The 15,720-nt window shown below is 42.0% G+C and overlaps 1 protein-coding gene and 1 pseudogene across 1 annotated transcript in view; one reads left to right on the top strand and one right to left on the bottom strand.

Annotated features, from left to right (window-relative positions):
• Nucleotides 1–15,720, top strand: part of Ctnna3 (catenin alpha 3) — a 1,779,311-nt gene that overhangs the window by 1,184,474 nt on the left and 579,117 nt on the right. The gene's annotated exons all lie outside the window — the stretch shown is intronic.
• The window catches only part of LOC105742285, a 50,932-nt pseudogene continuing 45,808 nt past the window's right edge, over nt 10,597–15,720 (bottom strand).

Here is a 15,720-nt window from a genome sequence, read left to right as displayed (position 1 = left end):
GTGTTCAAGTGACTCTGGTTTTGGAAAGGAGTTTGCAAGCTCTCTTTCCCCTTCAATTTCACTTGAAATTGAGAAAAAGTTTGAGGAGTATTGATGATATAATATTCTGAAAAGTTGTGGAATTCATCAGTAAATCCATCAAGTCCCAGATTGTCTTTAGCTGGTAGCTCGTTTTAAATTACTTCTTGAATTTTATTGTTTGTGGGTTGTTCAGCATTTTTTTATTATCTTAGGTTAGCTTTAGTAATTTGTGAGTCTAGGAACCAATAAAGAAGATCGTATTCAAACAAATTGAATAACAATTTAAATCCCTTTACTGAATGAGCACTATCAGAGCCTGTAGGATATCCTAATTGAAAATCAAGGAATTATTCTTGCTGAAGAATAAAAATAATTCAGGAAAATCACCTAGCTAGAGTAATTTCACTTCTGGCAAGATAGAATAGACAGATGTTTTCCTATTCTTCTGCTTATGTGGAACCAGAAACCCTGAGCATTACACATAGAACAAACTGAGAAGACAATGAGAAGTGGAAAAGGAAGCCAGACTGACTGAGGAGTTTAAGTCACACAGAATGATGTGGTGAGAAAACTTCCAAGTTTTCTTTCTATCTCCAGTTCCAGTGCTTGGAACCAAGGAAGCTAAATCCCAGAAACACCAGTGATCAAAACAAAACAACCAAATCAAACCAAAATAAAATGAAACAGGTCTAACAAAGCCTGTTCTCTTTAGCCAAAGGATCAGGAATGGGATGCCCAACAGCATCATAGCTAAAAACTCATACTCTAGCAAGAAAACAAACCATGTTCTACTTCAATCATTCCAGCAAAGTCCAAGTGAAGACGTGAGGTCTCCATCAATGCTAAGTCAGACTGTGTTAGATAACTCTGAGTAGAGAACTAGAATTTTTATTCCCTCCTGCCAGTAACTAAACAGCCATCCTCTCCCATTGGCAAAGTAGTGTCAGAGAAATTCAGCTAAAATGTTTGAATGTGACTGGAAGTCTCATAATGTAACCAAAATATCCATTCATTCAGGGTACTTGCTATATCATGAACTAAAAACATTTTGAACCTTATAAATGACAATCAGTAGATAAGGGAGATGATAAAAATATCTAAGGAGGATTACAAAGTAGCTACTTGAGCAAATCATAAAAGGTCTAAGCAAAATACAGAAGAATTGTAAAATAATAAATTGGAAATATTAAAACCTAAAAATAATAATACAATGTATTTTTAGGTGGATGGGCTCAATAGTTGAATTGAGGAGTGAGGAAAAAATTAATCCACTGAAATAAAGCAAGTAGAAATTATACAAGTCAAACCATAAGAAAGAAAGAGATCAAGAACCAAAACAAAAACAGCCTCAAATGTTCATCAGATTTCAGCTGAAGATCTACCATTGTGTTCTTGAATTATAGGAGAGGAGAAAAAAAAAATCATTGCTTAAAAAGCACTTGGAGAATTGTTAGTTGAAAAGTTTTTCTTTATTTCTGATTTTTTTTATTTCTGAATTCTTAGATGAAAGAAAAGTGAAAAAATTTGTTGACAGAAAGCCTACACTATAAGTGGCTATCTTGATTGAACTATCAACAATCCAAAACATTACAATATTTGCAGTTTTGTTTAAGATAGTATTGAAGATCTTCCTATAGGTTAAATAAATCAAAACAACGCATAGTGATAAAACCCTAAGTAAAAATAATAATGTTTGTACAAGATCATATTTTAGAGTTATTACATGGAGAGCTAAACTCTCTGCTTTGGTCATCTCCTTCAAATTGGATAGTTCATGATACTCTGACGCAGGTACACAGGTACATACTGTGGGCAGATGCCAGCTGGTGGTCAGCTTGTAGCCCCAGCTGGACTGAGCCAGTGTGGTGCCCGCTGTGGGAGGCCCAGCTAGGAGTTGCCAACAGAAGCATGAAAAGGAGAACTGCAGAGGCCTTGGCGCTGTTGTTGCTCCGGGAGCTGCTCATTCTCTTGGTGGACCTTGCCTTGCTGGCTTTCCTGATGGGCTCAGGTGCTGTCATCACTCAAGGATCTCAGGACCTTGTCGCTGACAATGGCCATGGTACCTTTTGGGGGAGTCAGGTCCTGACTTTGAGCATCACTTCCTAGCTCAGGAGGGGAAGATGGTACACTATTTAATCTCCTGGAGAAGCTTGTCAGGTTGGCCTTCCTGTTATACACTCGGCTGTTCTCATCATCAGAGGAGCCTGGGGACTTGTCACTGAGGATGGCTGTGGCACATTTTGGGGGAGCTCTGGTTCTTACCGTGAGCGTTGCTATCTAGCCTCAGTGCAGACCCCTCAGGCTGCTGGCACAGGTCCTTCATCTCCCTGGCGCAGACCTTCTAGCTTCCACCTCTGATTACTGGGCCTTCCCTGTGTAGATCTGAGAAACAGGGCTGCATGCATGAGACATGGTCGTGGGCTCCTGGACTCAGCTGGACTCGTGCTGGGGACTGTTATGTACTCTAAGTCCCCAGCCAGCCTCATGGGGTCCTGCCACCAGATCCAGACCCTTGGCTGGATCCCTCTAGTCTTAGTGTGTGGACAGACGCCCTGCACTCCCTTTGTATGTGACTCTTCGGGTGACTCTTGTAAAATAATTCTAGAAATTGTGTGTGGTACATTGTTTTCCATTGCAAACCCCTGCTACAACATCCATATTTGTAAATTATTCATTCAAATATGATATTGGATGCTTCTTAATGAGGTATCAGTGATGCTTCCATAGGATTCATTTGTTAAAAATTATTTTGGAATTTAAGATATAGCTCATTAAATTAGGTTTGTAATATAATCAGTGAGGTAAATACTTTTGAGGAACACAATGAAATAATTTTGTTGTTTCTCTCTTTTGTTCTTACATCTCTTTATCCTATGATATTTCTAGTCATCAGTGAGGAATGTACATGTGCAGTATCTGAGAATGTCAAGAAATCTCATCTCTTGACTTCTAAAATCTTCATTCTTATCTTCTGTTCTTCCGATCAGGCTTACATTTCATGTTGGCAGCTTCCTCTAAGGATTTTCTAATCTATTGCGTCTGCATCCTCAAAATGATGCTCAGAACTTGTCCTTATAAGACTCAGTCTGGATATTTGTCACATTCAGATTTCTGGACATCACCTCAGATTTAATCAGTTAAAATCTCCAGGAGAAAGGTACTGAAAAGGTAATTTAACAAGTTCCCAGAAGAGTTCTATCTGTGCCTTAGGCTGGGACCCACAGCATTAGATTGCAGAGAGCATCAGTGCCCATGGAAGGGCATACGCTCTGTGCACCCCAGGCCTTCTGGCCCCTCCCGGTAGACTTCCTCTGCCACCCTGGCCGCTTCAGCCTCGCACCTCTTAATAGGTGAGGTGCCCAGCTAGACTTGCTATCCTCAGAAACCAAACAACAAGGCATTTTCACAGGAATATTTTCAAGCTGTATACAAAGCTGAGTTCAAGACTCCCAAGCGCTTGATTCCACAGCTGTGATAACAACTTTTCAAGTGCAGACTTTTAATGTGAGTGGCTTCTCTTCTGCATTCTCCTCCGTTGTCCTCACACTGAGTCCAGGGTCAAGGAGCTTTGCCTTCCAGCCATGAACTGGTTACCTGGTGTTAGCAGGCAACATTCCTTCTGAACATATTTCTTTCTCGAAGACAGAAGTTCCTCCTTCCTGCTGAACTCAGAGTTGCAGGGAGACCCACAGAATGGAGCAGGATGGAGCAACCTGGATGGAGGTGCACAGGCTCTGAGCTTGGAGAGCAGCCAGTGTGAATGCCACCTCTGCCTCCCAGCAGCGGAGGGTTGGGGCAATGATCTTACCTTGGTGAGCTCCCTATTAATAGGCTGCCAGTGTCCAGATTAGCTGAAACAATGCAGACACGTGGTGAGTATTCACTGAATTGCGCCTATTACTGTTTGGTTTGGGGAAAGAACTGACACAGTGCCAGGGGCACAATCTACTCCTGCCTGTTTTAATTTAAATCTGAGCAAGTGTATCAGCTATAAAGCTATGCAGCGAGTTCCAAGGTATGCAACCAGGGGTGAGCTCCTAACCTAGTCGTTCTTCTCACTGTGGTTTTGGCAGAGGTGTCTGAAATTTTCTGAGTAGCCTTTCTTCACAAAGGGAGAGATGGTAAGATTTATCCAGCAGATGTAGCATGGGGCTCTAACATAATGGAGCTCACTCTGTCTTCCCCTTCTTCCTGGTCTCCCCCTGCCCAGGAGAAGAGACTGGTGGCGAGGGCAGCACAGGGCCTCGTACTCAGATTCTAATTATTAATTTGGATGCCGATTTTCTGTCATCATTAGAGCTTTCCAACAATGAATTTACCTGGAATAGTCCTCTTGACCTAAAGCAAGTCTATTTGCTCTGAAACCTATTTATCATTGGCAATTGCACACATCGTTCAGCACCCGTCTAACAGTGCAGCCCATGCAACGTGGCAAGCATCAAGGGACCGGTGCACAGCATGTTGGGTTCTAGTTGCATCTAGAGTTCATTCTAAGCCACCTGTAAGCATCGGCTATGGCGTGGGTGCCCTTCAAGCCATCGCTGCTCTTTTGTCTATAAAAAGAAAAATTAGAGTAAAACCTCATTGTGTTTTCAGAAAACTCAGTGATCATGGAGACTTTTACTTCCAAAATACTTTACACATTCAGATGCAGATTAACATGCAGAGATCATAGTTTGATACCTGAGGTAGTACAATTGCAGTAGGAAAAGTAACTTGGTTTAGCTCCTTCTACAAACTATTTTAAATACTTTGGGGAACAGTGGACAATCGATACACAGTTTTCACTTCAATCAATAGGAAATATCCACATAAAGGCAGCCACATGTGGTATTTCCTTTATTTTGCTCAACAGATTTCATGTTTGTAATTTAAAAAATTATTGATTAGTGCTCTTGACTCCGGTGCCTTATAATATTTTAGTGGAGTTTTCTCTCATTAGAAAGACATAGTAGTTCACTGCATCTCTGTCTTGATTTTGCAACAATCATGGAAAGAGCGCAGCACTGATGAGCACACTCTTGTCCCCCCTTGTCTGTGCCTCTCTTTGTCATTCTTTGCTTCCTCAGCCCTCACATGTCTCTATGTTCACTTTACCCCCAGGCCATAATCTTGTACAGGGGCATTTGTGGATCCAGTTGCCTTCAGCAGGACAACAATGGGAAGAAAAACAATACTAAAATGACTTCGTAGGTACTGAATTTTTTTTTTTTTTCAGAACTGGGGATTAAACTCAGGCCCTTGTGCTTGCCAGGCAAGCACTTATTCTGCTGAGCTATCCCCCGACCCCATGTACTGGATTGTTCTGTGTCAAATCTGCACACTGTCTTCTAGGTGGACCTGACAGTCTACTGTAAGAGCTCTGTTGGATTTGGCAATACCCACGGTGTTGCTCATTTTTGCATGTTTTGAAACCATATTCATCATTGCTAAAGTTCATCATTGTATAGTATACTACTATTACAGTTCCTCAGAAGGGAATTTGCTTAAGACCATTGAGTGCAGACATTGTTAAAATAGAAAAGATAATTTTATTTTTATAAATAGTCATCTTACTGAAAACTGAGGATTCTGTATAAATAAAAGTAAATAGGCAGAGCTGGAGAGATAGCTCAGTAATCTAAGCACTTGCCTGGCAAGAGCAAGGACATGGGTTCGATCCCAGGTACCATGTGCGTGCTAGTCCAAGAGCCCTGGGTGTGCTATGCCAGCCTCAAAACTGGACCTGGTAGTGCATGCATGCTATCCCAGTGCTGGGGAGGCTGAGACAGGAGGATCACTATGAGTCTGGACTGTGGAGGAAAACCCTGTACTAAATACATAAATACATTAATAAAAGACTTTTAAAATAAATAAGTAAATAGGTAATTTGGTAGAGATGACAAAAGAAAGAATTTCTCATGTGTATTTGCTATGTAATGATCTTATAGAACGCCACTCAAATTTTGTAAAGTACTTTGTATGAAGCACTTAGAATTTTTCCCTGTCATCCTGGAGTATTATAGCTATTAATTCAAAACAGAAAATGTCATCTCTCTGTTCATTACTGGTGGATGCTTACCTGAAGTCACCGGCTGCAGCGGCCCCAGCAATCAGTTGCACTGTGGATATTACACGCAGTTGTGCTTCGCTGTTTGCTTATTCAAAAGGCATGAAATCATTAACATGCTTTTTTTTTCTTTTTAATGTGACTGCATTTGAGTTGAAATATTCTGCTAAACACAGTGCTGAACTGTAGCTGTCCAAAACATCAGTGGATTCTCCAAATCTGAGAAAATAACTTGATTTTGAACCAAGAGGTGTGTATCTCATGGAAAGCTGAGATATATAAAATACTAGTTTTCAAAAGAGAAAACATAAACCACATCTCTCACATTCCTCTTCCTCTACCTGAGAGTTGAGCAGGTGTCCAGAGTGCTGGTACTTGTCACAAGAGTCCCACTGTTCCAGTTGTCTTTGCAGAAAACACATTGGAAACTGTATAGCTGGGACTCGAAACCACTGGTGACCAGAGGGGAGGGTGGCTTCAGTGTGACGCAAGTACTGGCTGTTTGCAAGACTGATATTTGCACACACATCTTTGGCAGATGGCAGTAAACACTGCACACAGTAAGCATGTCTCCTGCATCCCGTGTCTTGCGTCCCGCGTCCTGCGTCCCACAGGAGGGAGCATCTTCGTGCAGCCTGTCTTCATCTCCTGTCTTGTAGAGACTGATGGATTCCTTTACATACCAAGATATATTGAGGAAGTTTCCAAAAGTGAAATATGGAGAGGTATGCCCCCAATCTGGAAGATTTTCTTTTTCTTTTTTCTCTGCCCTGTTTAAGTTCAGGCTTAGATTGTTTCACTCATCTGGGTTACTTTTTATTGGACATTTCATTTTGCTTTCCAAGGCCTAAATGAAAACATGGCTACGTGAAATGACATCACCATCCATGCTCATGACCCTGAGTATACAGTGCACAGAGAGCCACCCAAGGAGATGCCTCATTTGTGCCACTTGCACGCGCCCGGCATGCTTGCCCAGACTGCCCTGTGCTCTGTCCTTATGCCTTGCTCATGGGGGACAATGCAGCTCATGGAAATGTCTTTGGGTCTGGGCATCTCCAAGGGCAGCATGCACAGTGCTTAGAGACATGAACTCTGGGGTTGAAATTACCTCTACGATGCTCAACTGCATTCCCCAGCTTTCTGATCCATGACATGATAATGAAAATGGCCCTACTCCTTAGGGTGGTTACAGGGTTGAGTGTAATGCATGTCTGAGGTTCTCATAATGGGGGCCTTTCAGACAGCAGACACATAGGAATACTAGTTTTTGTTTTATCAGGCTACCTTCCTTACTGAGAAGACTTAGGATTAATTTCAAAGTCCTTGATAAGTATGTATGTGCCCAGAACTGGACCTGATTGTGAGCCAGGGGCTCTGCTCAGCCTGTGACTCTGCGTAGGCTGCACTAACTCTCCTCAACCTCTTTCTTCATCACAAAAGCCTGTTCCTCACAAGCTCATGGTGGACACAAATGAGAGAATTTATGAATGCGCATGCTCAGTTTGAAGCACAAGGCAGACTGTTGTAGCACTTTCCATTTTAATCTCTGAAAAGGAAAAAGTCACTGATTTGGGCTCATTTCTGGTCTAGCATGCCTGAATAGATCCTTGGCACTAAAACGTCCCCAAGTACCCTGACACAGTAGAGAAACATCTTCCTCTCATTCTGGAGATAATAAAATGGAAAGCTTGTACCAATTAAGGCTTAGCATGCTCAAAAGTAATTTTGAGATTTCCGGTGACTTTGATTATTGTTTTGTTTAAATATGTTTTATTTGGAACCACATCTCATCAATTTGAAACATAACCGAAGATAGGGGAATTTCAGAATTTGGAAAGCTTTCTTCATATATTGGTGGAACATTAGGCTACTATTTTCCAAACCCCTTACTCCAAACTATTTTCATCTGAGGAAATTAAATATGTATGCTCACAGATACTTTGCCCCAGGCATTTTGTTCAGCGAGAGTAGATTTGGATCTTGCTTCCTGGGCTGAAGAGCAGTGCCACTAGTTCATGTGATTTAGAAAATATTTTCATCAGTCAATATAAAAACTAGTCTATAACTAAAATGGCATTTTAAAGTCAAGTTCGGTAGTCTATTTCAGTGAGACTGACCTTTTAAAACCCATAGTATGAAAAGCTACTAGGGGCCGGGGAGATGGCTCAGTAGGATAAGTGCTTGACTGGCAAACGTAAGGATCTGAGTTCAATCCCTGGTTCTGAAGAAAAAAAAAAAAGAAAAGAAAAGAAAAGCTACTGAGAGGATGAGAGGACAGCAGCTACTGCCTTTACCTGAAGTTGTCTCAGAACTTGGGTTCCATCTGAGAAGTGCAAGAAACCCACACAGGGCTGAATCTTCTCAAGTTAGATTGCTTGTATTGAATCTTTCCGGTCCATGGTTGAATGAGTCTCTTATACCCCAATTTGTAAATTCACTTCCTTCCTTTCACAGCATCACCCCTAAAATCAAAGGATATTTGTATTTGCAGGTATGTCCTTACTTTAACCGTAGTGGCTCTCCATCCAGGCAGCTCCTTCGAATCAGTTTTATTACTGGAATGACTTTTACACCACCCACACCTGATATTGCTCATAATGTCTTTCTGAGGTACTTTCAGATATCACATCCGGCACGGATGATTCACAGCTATAAACAATTTCCCATGTAGATAATCGTGGGTTACACAAGCGGATATCGCCAAGGCCTCAAAGGGACAGCGTTTAGTACCCAGAAGTCGCTACTCTGCAGCTTGCCAGGGTGCTAACGCCTCCCATCACAATTCTAGCTCTGAGAATGACACCTTATTATAATTTTTGAATAAATGTGTGTCCTGCTTATTAATTAAAATTCTTCCAAGCATAAAACATATTACTGGGCTTTCCTCCAGCTGATGAGTCATAGTACTGAGGTGATCATTTTTGAAACTAAATACTTTTACATATTGCGAAATCTATCTGCTGCCTACTAGGCTCCATCTCAGAGTTCCATTGCATGGCAGAGAATTTTAGTAAAGTCTCTCAAATAATAATGCACCAGTTTTACACGGGCTTTCATCTCTGAAAATTTCTCTTTCCAACTGCAAGTAGAAGACAGCAAGGCAAGCAAAAATGCCACAGCAAAGCCCAGCACAGCTGCGCCGGTTGTCTTTCACTCTTCACTCTTCCACCCACGTTCCTTGTCTCGCCCACTTCGCGTCGGGACTGCAGGGAGGAGGCCTCGCCACAGTCCGGCCTCCGCTGGGGCAAGGCTGCTGGGAGGCGCTAGCGAGAGAGCGCAGGAGGAGCGCGAGGCCACAGAACATCAAAAGCTGTGCTCCTAGCCAAAGGCACAGCTTTGAAAGATGTCTCGCAATAGCCCCATGTTTTCTGGCTCAGCAAACTCTGTTTCCTTCATTCCTTCAGCAAGCGGGTTGAGGAGCAGTCTTCTTTTCTTTCCTAATAATTTTGGTACTAGAAATCAAACTGAGGACTTTGCTCTTGCCAGGCTGGTGCTTGTGCTGCTGAGCTACATCCCCACAAGGCACAGTTTTCTTCATCTATTCAAATCATCTCCCATGGTGGTCTCTTTACCTTTGCTTGACTTTAAATGAGCTGTTGGCAGTTCCTCTTTGGTCTCCATGCTGAGCGTGCTGTCTTTTCCCTGCTAGTCCCTGCTTAGACATGGTGGAGAAGAGCAGAGAAAAGGCCCAAACCGAGCGGCAGGGCTGGCTTGTGCTCTGGCTTACTGCTCCCTAAGATGCTGGGTGCCTTGGGCAAATCACTTGCCCTGCCTGGACTGCAGTTTCCTCAGCTCTGCGTTAAAAGACACTTAAATCAGTTTCTGATCTCCACAGATTCTGACCTATGTGCACTGTGAGGGTGGAACTGGTCATCCTGATGATATAATATTTTTTTCTTGTTGAGAGTATTTATTTTTCATATATAAAATATAATTTTAGGAATCTAAACTACTTATATTTTTAAAATACAACCAAGACCTTTAATGAAAGTACAAGATGAAAAATAACAAAAATGAGAAAAAAAGATAATTCTACAATAATTTGGTTTCATGTATTTGAAATAGATTTTTAATTAAGACCATAAGTAGATCCAAGAAAACTTTCTTAGAAGAACAAAACTTTCATGGGCCGGGGAGATGACTCAGTGGAATAAGCGCTTCCCTGGCAAGCACAAGGGCCTGAGTTCAATCCCTGGTTCCGCAAAAAACCAAACCAACCAACCAAACAAACAAATAAACCATGAAGAACAAAACTTTCATCTTCTTGCAAAGATTAAGGCAGCCACAAGAATAAAAAAAAAACATTTGTTCTTTTACGACCACGTTTGGTTCCTCTTAATGTATACCAAACTCCTAGTTCCACTTTGTATTTCAACATTGAAGCATAATAATGTTGGAGATAAAGTTACACTGGACACTCCAGAGTATTCTGGGTGAAGGGATGTCTCTGTGTTATAAGTTATGGATAGAAGAAAACATCTTTGAAGAAGTGTTTGGTCCTCTACCTTGGACTCTACAAGAAATCAGTCAGCTCCTTCCACTGCTGTTGTGGCAGCTACTTTCACATAGTAAGGACCTTCACTCAGGTGAGTTCGAAGCCTCAAATAACTTGGGTTCCCAAGGACTTCTGCAGTGGTCTTGGGGCTGGCGAGTGCTTTCACCATGTCACCCTCGGCATCCTTGAAGCTTTGTCATGCTTCATAGACTGGCTCATTGCGTGCTGTACAAAGCCAGGACTGTTAAACACAAGTTCCTGATCCCAAGGTTGGGCTGCAGTAGTCGTGAACACTTTTAAGGTAGCACAGTGTAGTTCAGGAAAGGGCTGATCACTGATGCCGTGGAACAGCACCAGAGGGTCTCGGGATACAGAGGAAAACCGGGATTCTGTCATCCTCAGAAGCTCATCAGTCTGCTGCTCGGGTGGTAAGTAGAGAAGAGCTGAAGCTGCATCCAAGCTCCTGATTTCTAATTTTGTAGAGGCATTCTTTGCTTGATGTCCTATTCACATGAGCAAGCCTTTAAAACAAGGTCCTGGGGCTGGTGAGATGGCTCAGTGGTCTAAAGCACCTACTTGGAACAAGCTTAGCAAAGCACAGGGACTGCGGTTCAATCCCCCAGCACCACATGCCAGCCAGCCCCACCCCCTGGTGTGCTGAGCTGGCCACACACACACACACACACACACACACATAAATAAATAAAATAAAAAACAAACAAGGTCCTGTTTTATGTAAAACCTGATTTTCTTCAATGCTGGATGCCAGGATTCCAACACTGGATCCCAGGATTATAGCTACACCAGTCCTGATGAAATCCTGCCTTTCCGTCATCTCTAACACCTTTTCTACAAAGATAGGATCACGCTCACAGATCTGCTGAGGGCTATCCATGACTGCCAGGTTTCCATGAAGTTCACAACTCCTGGAAGATAGAAGCTAAAGAAAGGGTCTGAAGCTGCCCCAACAATTATACTAGAAATTTGGCCAACTACTCCTTCTTGAGCAACATACTGTTGTCTGTGAGGGGTGTCTGCCAGTGAGGTCACATCTCTGTACAGTGGCTCTGACCAGCACATCCTCACTGGTCAGCTCTCTCAGGAGTTGGGATATTAATCCACTCATGGTACAGCAGTGTAAAGATTCCGGTGACACAGAAGGAATCTCTACAACTAGCTCATACACTCTATATCGAACTCATTATTTGTTTTAATCACATTTTTCAAATAATCCTGCAGACTGCTTTCAAATAAAGCTTTGAGTCCAGCTTGCATTTATGATATTCTTGACATTGCCTCCCTCCCTCCCTCCCTCCCTCCCTCCCTCTCTCCCTCCTTCCCTTTTTTCCTTCCTGCAGCCCTCTCTAGTTTCACTTTCCATGTCAACATTTTCTTCCTATTTCACAATTTCAAATTATATTTTAATCCTTATTTACACATTCAGTTTCTTACATCAGAGAAACAATACAATATTTGCACATATATATCTTATTTCCTTACACCTCAGTGATATATGTGCACCCATGTTTATAGCAACACAGTTTGTAACAGCTGAATCTTAGAAATATACCAAATTTCCATCAACTGATGCATAGATAAAGCAGTTGGATTTTGGGCTGGTGAGATAGCTCAGCAGACTAAAGTACCTGCTTTGGCAAGCTTAGGCAAGTGCAGGGACTGAGGTTCGATCCCTGGCACCACATGTCATGCCAGCCCTGCCCACAGGACAGGCTGAGCTGGCCACCGAGTCTGGACATAGTGGCACATGCCTGTAATCCCAGTACTGAGGATGCTGAAAGCAGGAGGATCACCATGAGTCCGAGCTGCATAGTGAGATCCTGTAAAAACCAAATACATGAAAAAAAAAATAAAATATCAAAAAAGATTCATTTTTTAAACAATGGAGTACTACTTAGAAAGAAGGGTATACTTGAGGCATTTCTAGACAGATGCATTTTGAGACCATACATGTAAGTAAAATAATCCCTAATTTTAGTGTGATTGTTCTAAAGGTGTGCTGTAAACTGTGTCAGTTTTCAAATTTTCAGGCCCCCAAATGCTGCAATAATTTGGAAAACAACCAGGCTAGAACCCTAAATGTCTGAGTAGAAAAATAAATGATTAATTGAGAGAGATAGAAGGGAGCTCAGAGATGACAAAGACGGAACTAAAAACGATTGAATTCCAATGACCTAAAAATAATGTGGGAATATTATGTTTGTGTAAGAAGGTGGCATACTCAGCTTGAGAACGTACGGGAGCCAGTTGCTGCCAGGAGAAAGGGCTCCTGAGAGACAGCCGGAGCTCTGCTTCCCGGTGTGGAGCGCACAGCAGCGTCGCCCCCGCGCTCCTCCCAAAGGCCGCCCGCCGGTCTCTGCCACTTCATCTGCCTCGTTTTCTATCCTGATCTGGAACCATGTGTCTCTCAGACCCCGGTGCGCTCCTTTGAAGTGCGTGACACTGAAGAAGCGCACCTGCGGCTTCCAGGGTGGCCAGGCCAGCTCTCCTGCCTTCCTTTTCCGCCTGTCTCTGTTGCTGGGTTACATGCCCGACACACAAAATGAAGGCAGGAAGGTTTATTCAGCTCACAGCTAGTGGGAGTTCCAGTCCACACTTGGCCAGCACCAAGGCAGAGTGACACGTGGTAGAGGGCACTCTTCCATGGCGGTGGCAAAGAGCAAAGAAAGCAGCATGGAGGAGCAGTAGCAACAATGGCCACAGAGAGAGGAAGTCTGTCTCTCTGCCTCTCTTATATTACATTCAGGCTGTCTGCCCCAGGCTGGGGGAAGTACTTACACCCATAATTCCAGCAGTACTAAAACCTGTAATCCCAGTGGATCAGGAGTTAATCTCAAACTCTAGAATAGTCTACCTTCCATGACTGTGAGAGACTGTGGGGTGACAACTAGGCACAAACCATACCACTACTTGTACACCTTCCCCCTTTCCTCTCTTACTCCTTATATCCCTGTTTCCCTTTTTCTTTCTCTTTTCAAATCCAAGGAAGCAGGTAAGGCAGAACTCTACGAGACATTGTGACATTATTTATTGATAGCTGTACTCAGTGACAATTTTTAGCAGCTCACTTCAGGTCACAGTCTAGGGGAGGAATTCTTCTTGGTTTCTCCTCTGAGCTTTTCTGAATCATTACCAATAATCATACACAAGAGATGCAGGCGACGGCGATCGCCCCTGCAGAGCACTAAGCACCGCGCCTCAGGGATATGAAGACGAGTTGCCCTGCATCGTGTGCACTTTGTTCAGTTATTTTTTCTCATCAGATATAATTTTTAAAACATTTTTGTGCAACTAAAAATTTAATGGAATTTCCCTTAATTTGTGAAAATTGCATTTGAATTTGATTTGAATTATTTAAACACTGAAGGGCTGAGGGTTTCAATTATTTAAGATAAGCTGCATGTGAATGTGGACACGCATGCATCTCTTAAATTTTCTTTTGAAAAATGCAGTTTTGTTGCTTTGGGTTTCCGGCAGCTCTGTGTTCACCAAAAGGATCTCTGGCGCTAGCGGTGGCCCTCTTCTGCTCCTCCCTGTGTTCCTGCGCCACCCCGCCTAGATTATAAGGATGCGAGTTCGTGTCACTTGGGATCTTGTTCTATTTGGCTCTGTTATGTCCTAGCAAGGACTTCATTGTCTCCTCGGTGTTGAAGTGACCACTCGCCTGGTCATCGCGCCTACAGCCTGTGTTCTCACCTACCAGGCCTTCACACACTGCAGTTGAAGAAACTTTTACAAACAACCCCAGACAGGTTCTCCTCCTGCTGAAAATATTTAAATAAAATTCAGGGGCTGCCATTGTCCACAGGAAAATGCCCATCAACCCTCATCGCTCTGGTTCCAACTTACTGGTCTCAACCTTGGGGTTTCTTTCAACATTTATTTATCCACTGCCTTTTCTTTTGAGTCAGAGAGCATGGAATACACAGGGAAATATCTATATTTCAACAACAAAATTATAAATTTCTTCCTTTTAAATATTTTCTTCCCATTTTGGGAGGTGGATGCAGATAATCAATTTATGCAGACGTTTATTCATAAGTAGATATCAGTGGTGTTAGAGGAAGGAGAACAATAAATGTGTGGTGTTTTCACCTTGCTTTGTGGCTCAGCAAACAATTTCTAAGATTATGCTGTTCTAGCAGAGATCTGGAGGATGGATTGCAGAGACCTCAGGCAAGACTCTGTGCTGGCTGCAAAAGGCAACTGGCTGTGTGTCAATCTGATGGGGAGTATTCCTGCATCCTTGCCCCATGTTTTCTCTACTTCATCTGATAGTTGGTAAAACTTTAATTCTGTTCCTTTCATTTTTTTTCTGAAATATTCATAGGTGAAGAGCCAGCTAAAATAAGAGTTCTAAATGCCAACCTTTTCTGACAATGGTAATGGACCCTCTGTTGAATTCCACACCCTACAAGAATGTGTTGCCGCTATTTCTTAGTTCCCAAATCATTTCTATGGTTTAGTTATTTCTTGTTCTTTTTCTCATTGTTGTGCGTACATCTGATTTTTTTCTCATCTTTATTTCATCCGTTGTATTTCCCAAACATAAAATGGTGCTCAGAGCAATAAGGACTCAGTATATAAAATAATACTCCTCTGTGAATTGCGGAGGTATTTGTTTTATAGACAATCTCTATTTTATTAGCTTTAGATAATAAATATTTAGAAATTATCTCATTTACAATGCAGTTCACATCAGAAGTTCTTATTTTAAAGTAATAAAATATTTCAATTACTCTTTAAAGATTTAGTAATTTGAAACTGATATGGATATGTGTGTACATTATTCGTAAGCAGAGATTAGTAGTGCAAGAAGAAGGATCTCAGAGCTAGGAAAACAAGTACATAGTATTTTTACCTAGTCTAGAGGCTCAGAAAACATTTTCTAAGGTTATGCTGCCCCAACAGAGAGCTGGAGGATGAAAATCTATATCTATACCTATACCTATACCTATACCTATACCTATATCTATATCTATATCTATATCTATATCTATATCTAATCTATAACATGTCTGACTTGTAGGGATATACTATAGCTTTATTATTTGAATAAATATTTACACTTAAGAGCAACTGATTACTTACCTGAAAAAGTACAACATAAATACCTCCCTTACTAGTGCATTGT

The sequence above is a fragment of the Octodon degus genome, unplaced genomic scaffold, assembly GCF_000260255.1.
Source record: "Octodon degus isolate 3935 unplaced genomic scaffold, OctDeg1.0 scaffold00046, whole genome shotgun sequence".
Lineage (NCBI taxonomy): Eukaryota > Metazoa > Chordata > Mammalia > Rodentia > Octodontidae > Octodon > Octodon degus.
Note: the sequence above shows the minus strand (reverse complement) of the source record. Positions and strands in the feature narration are given on the sequence as shown.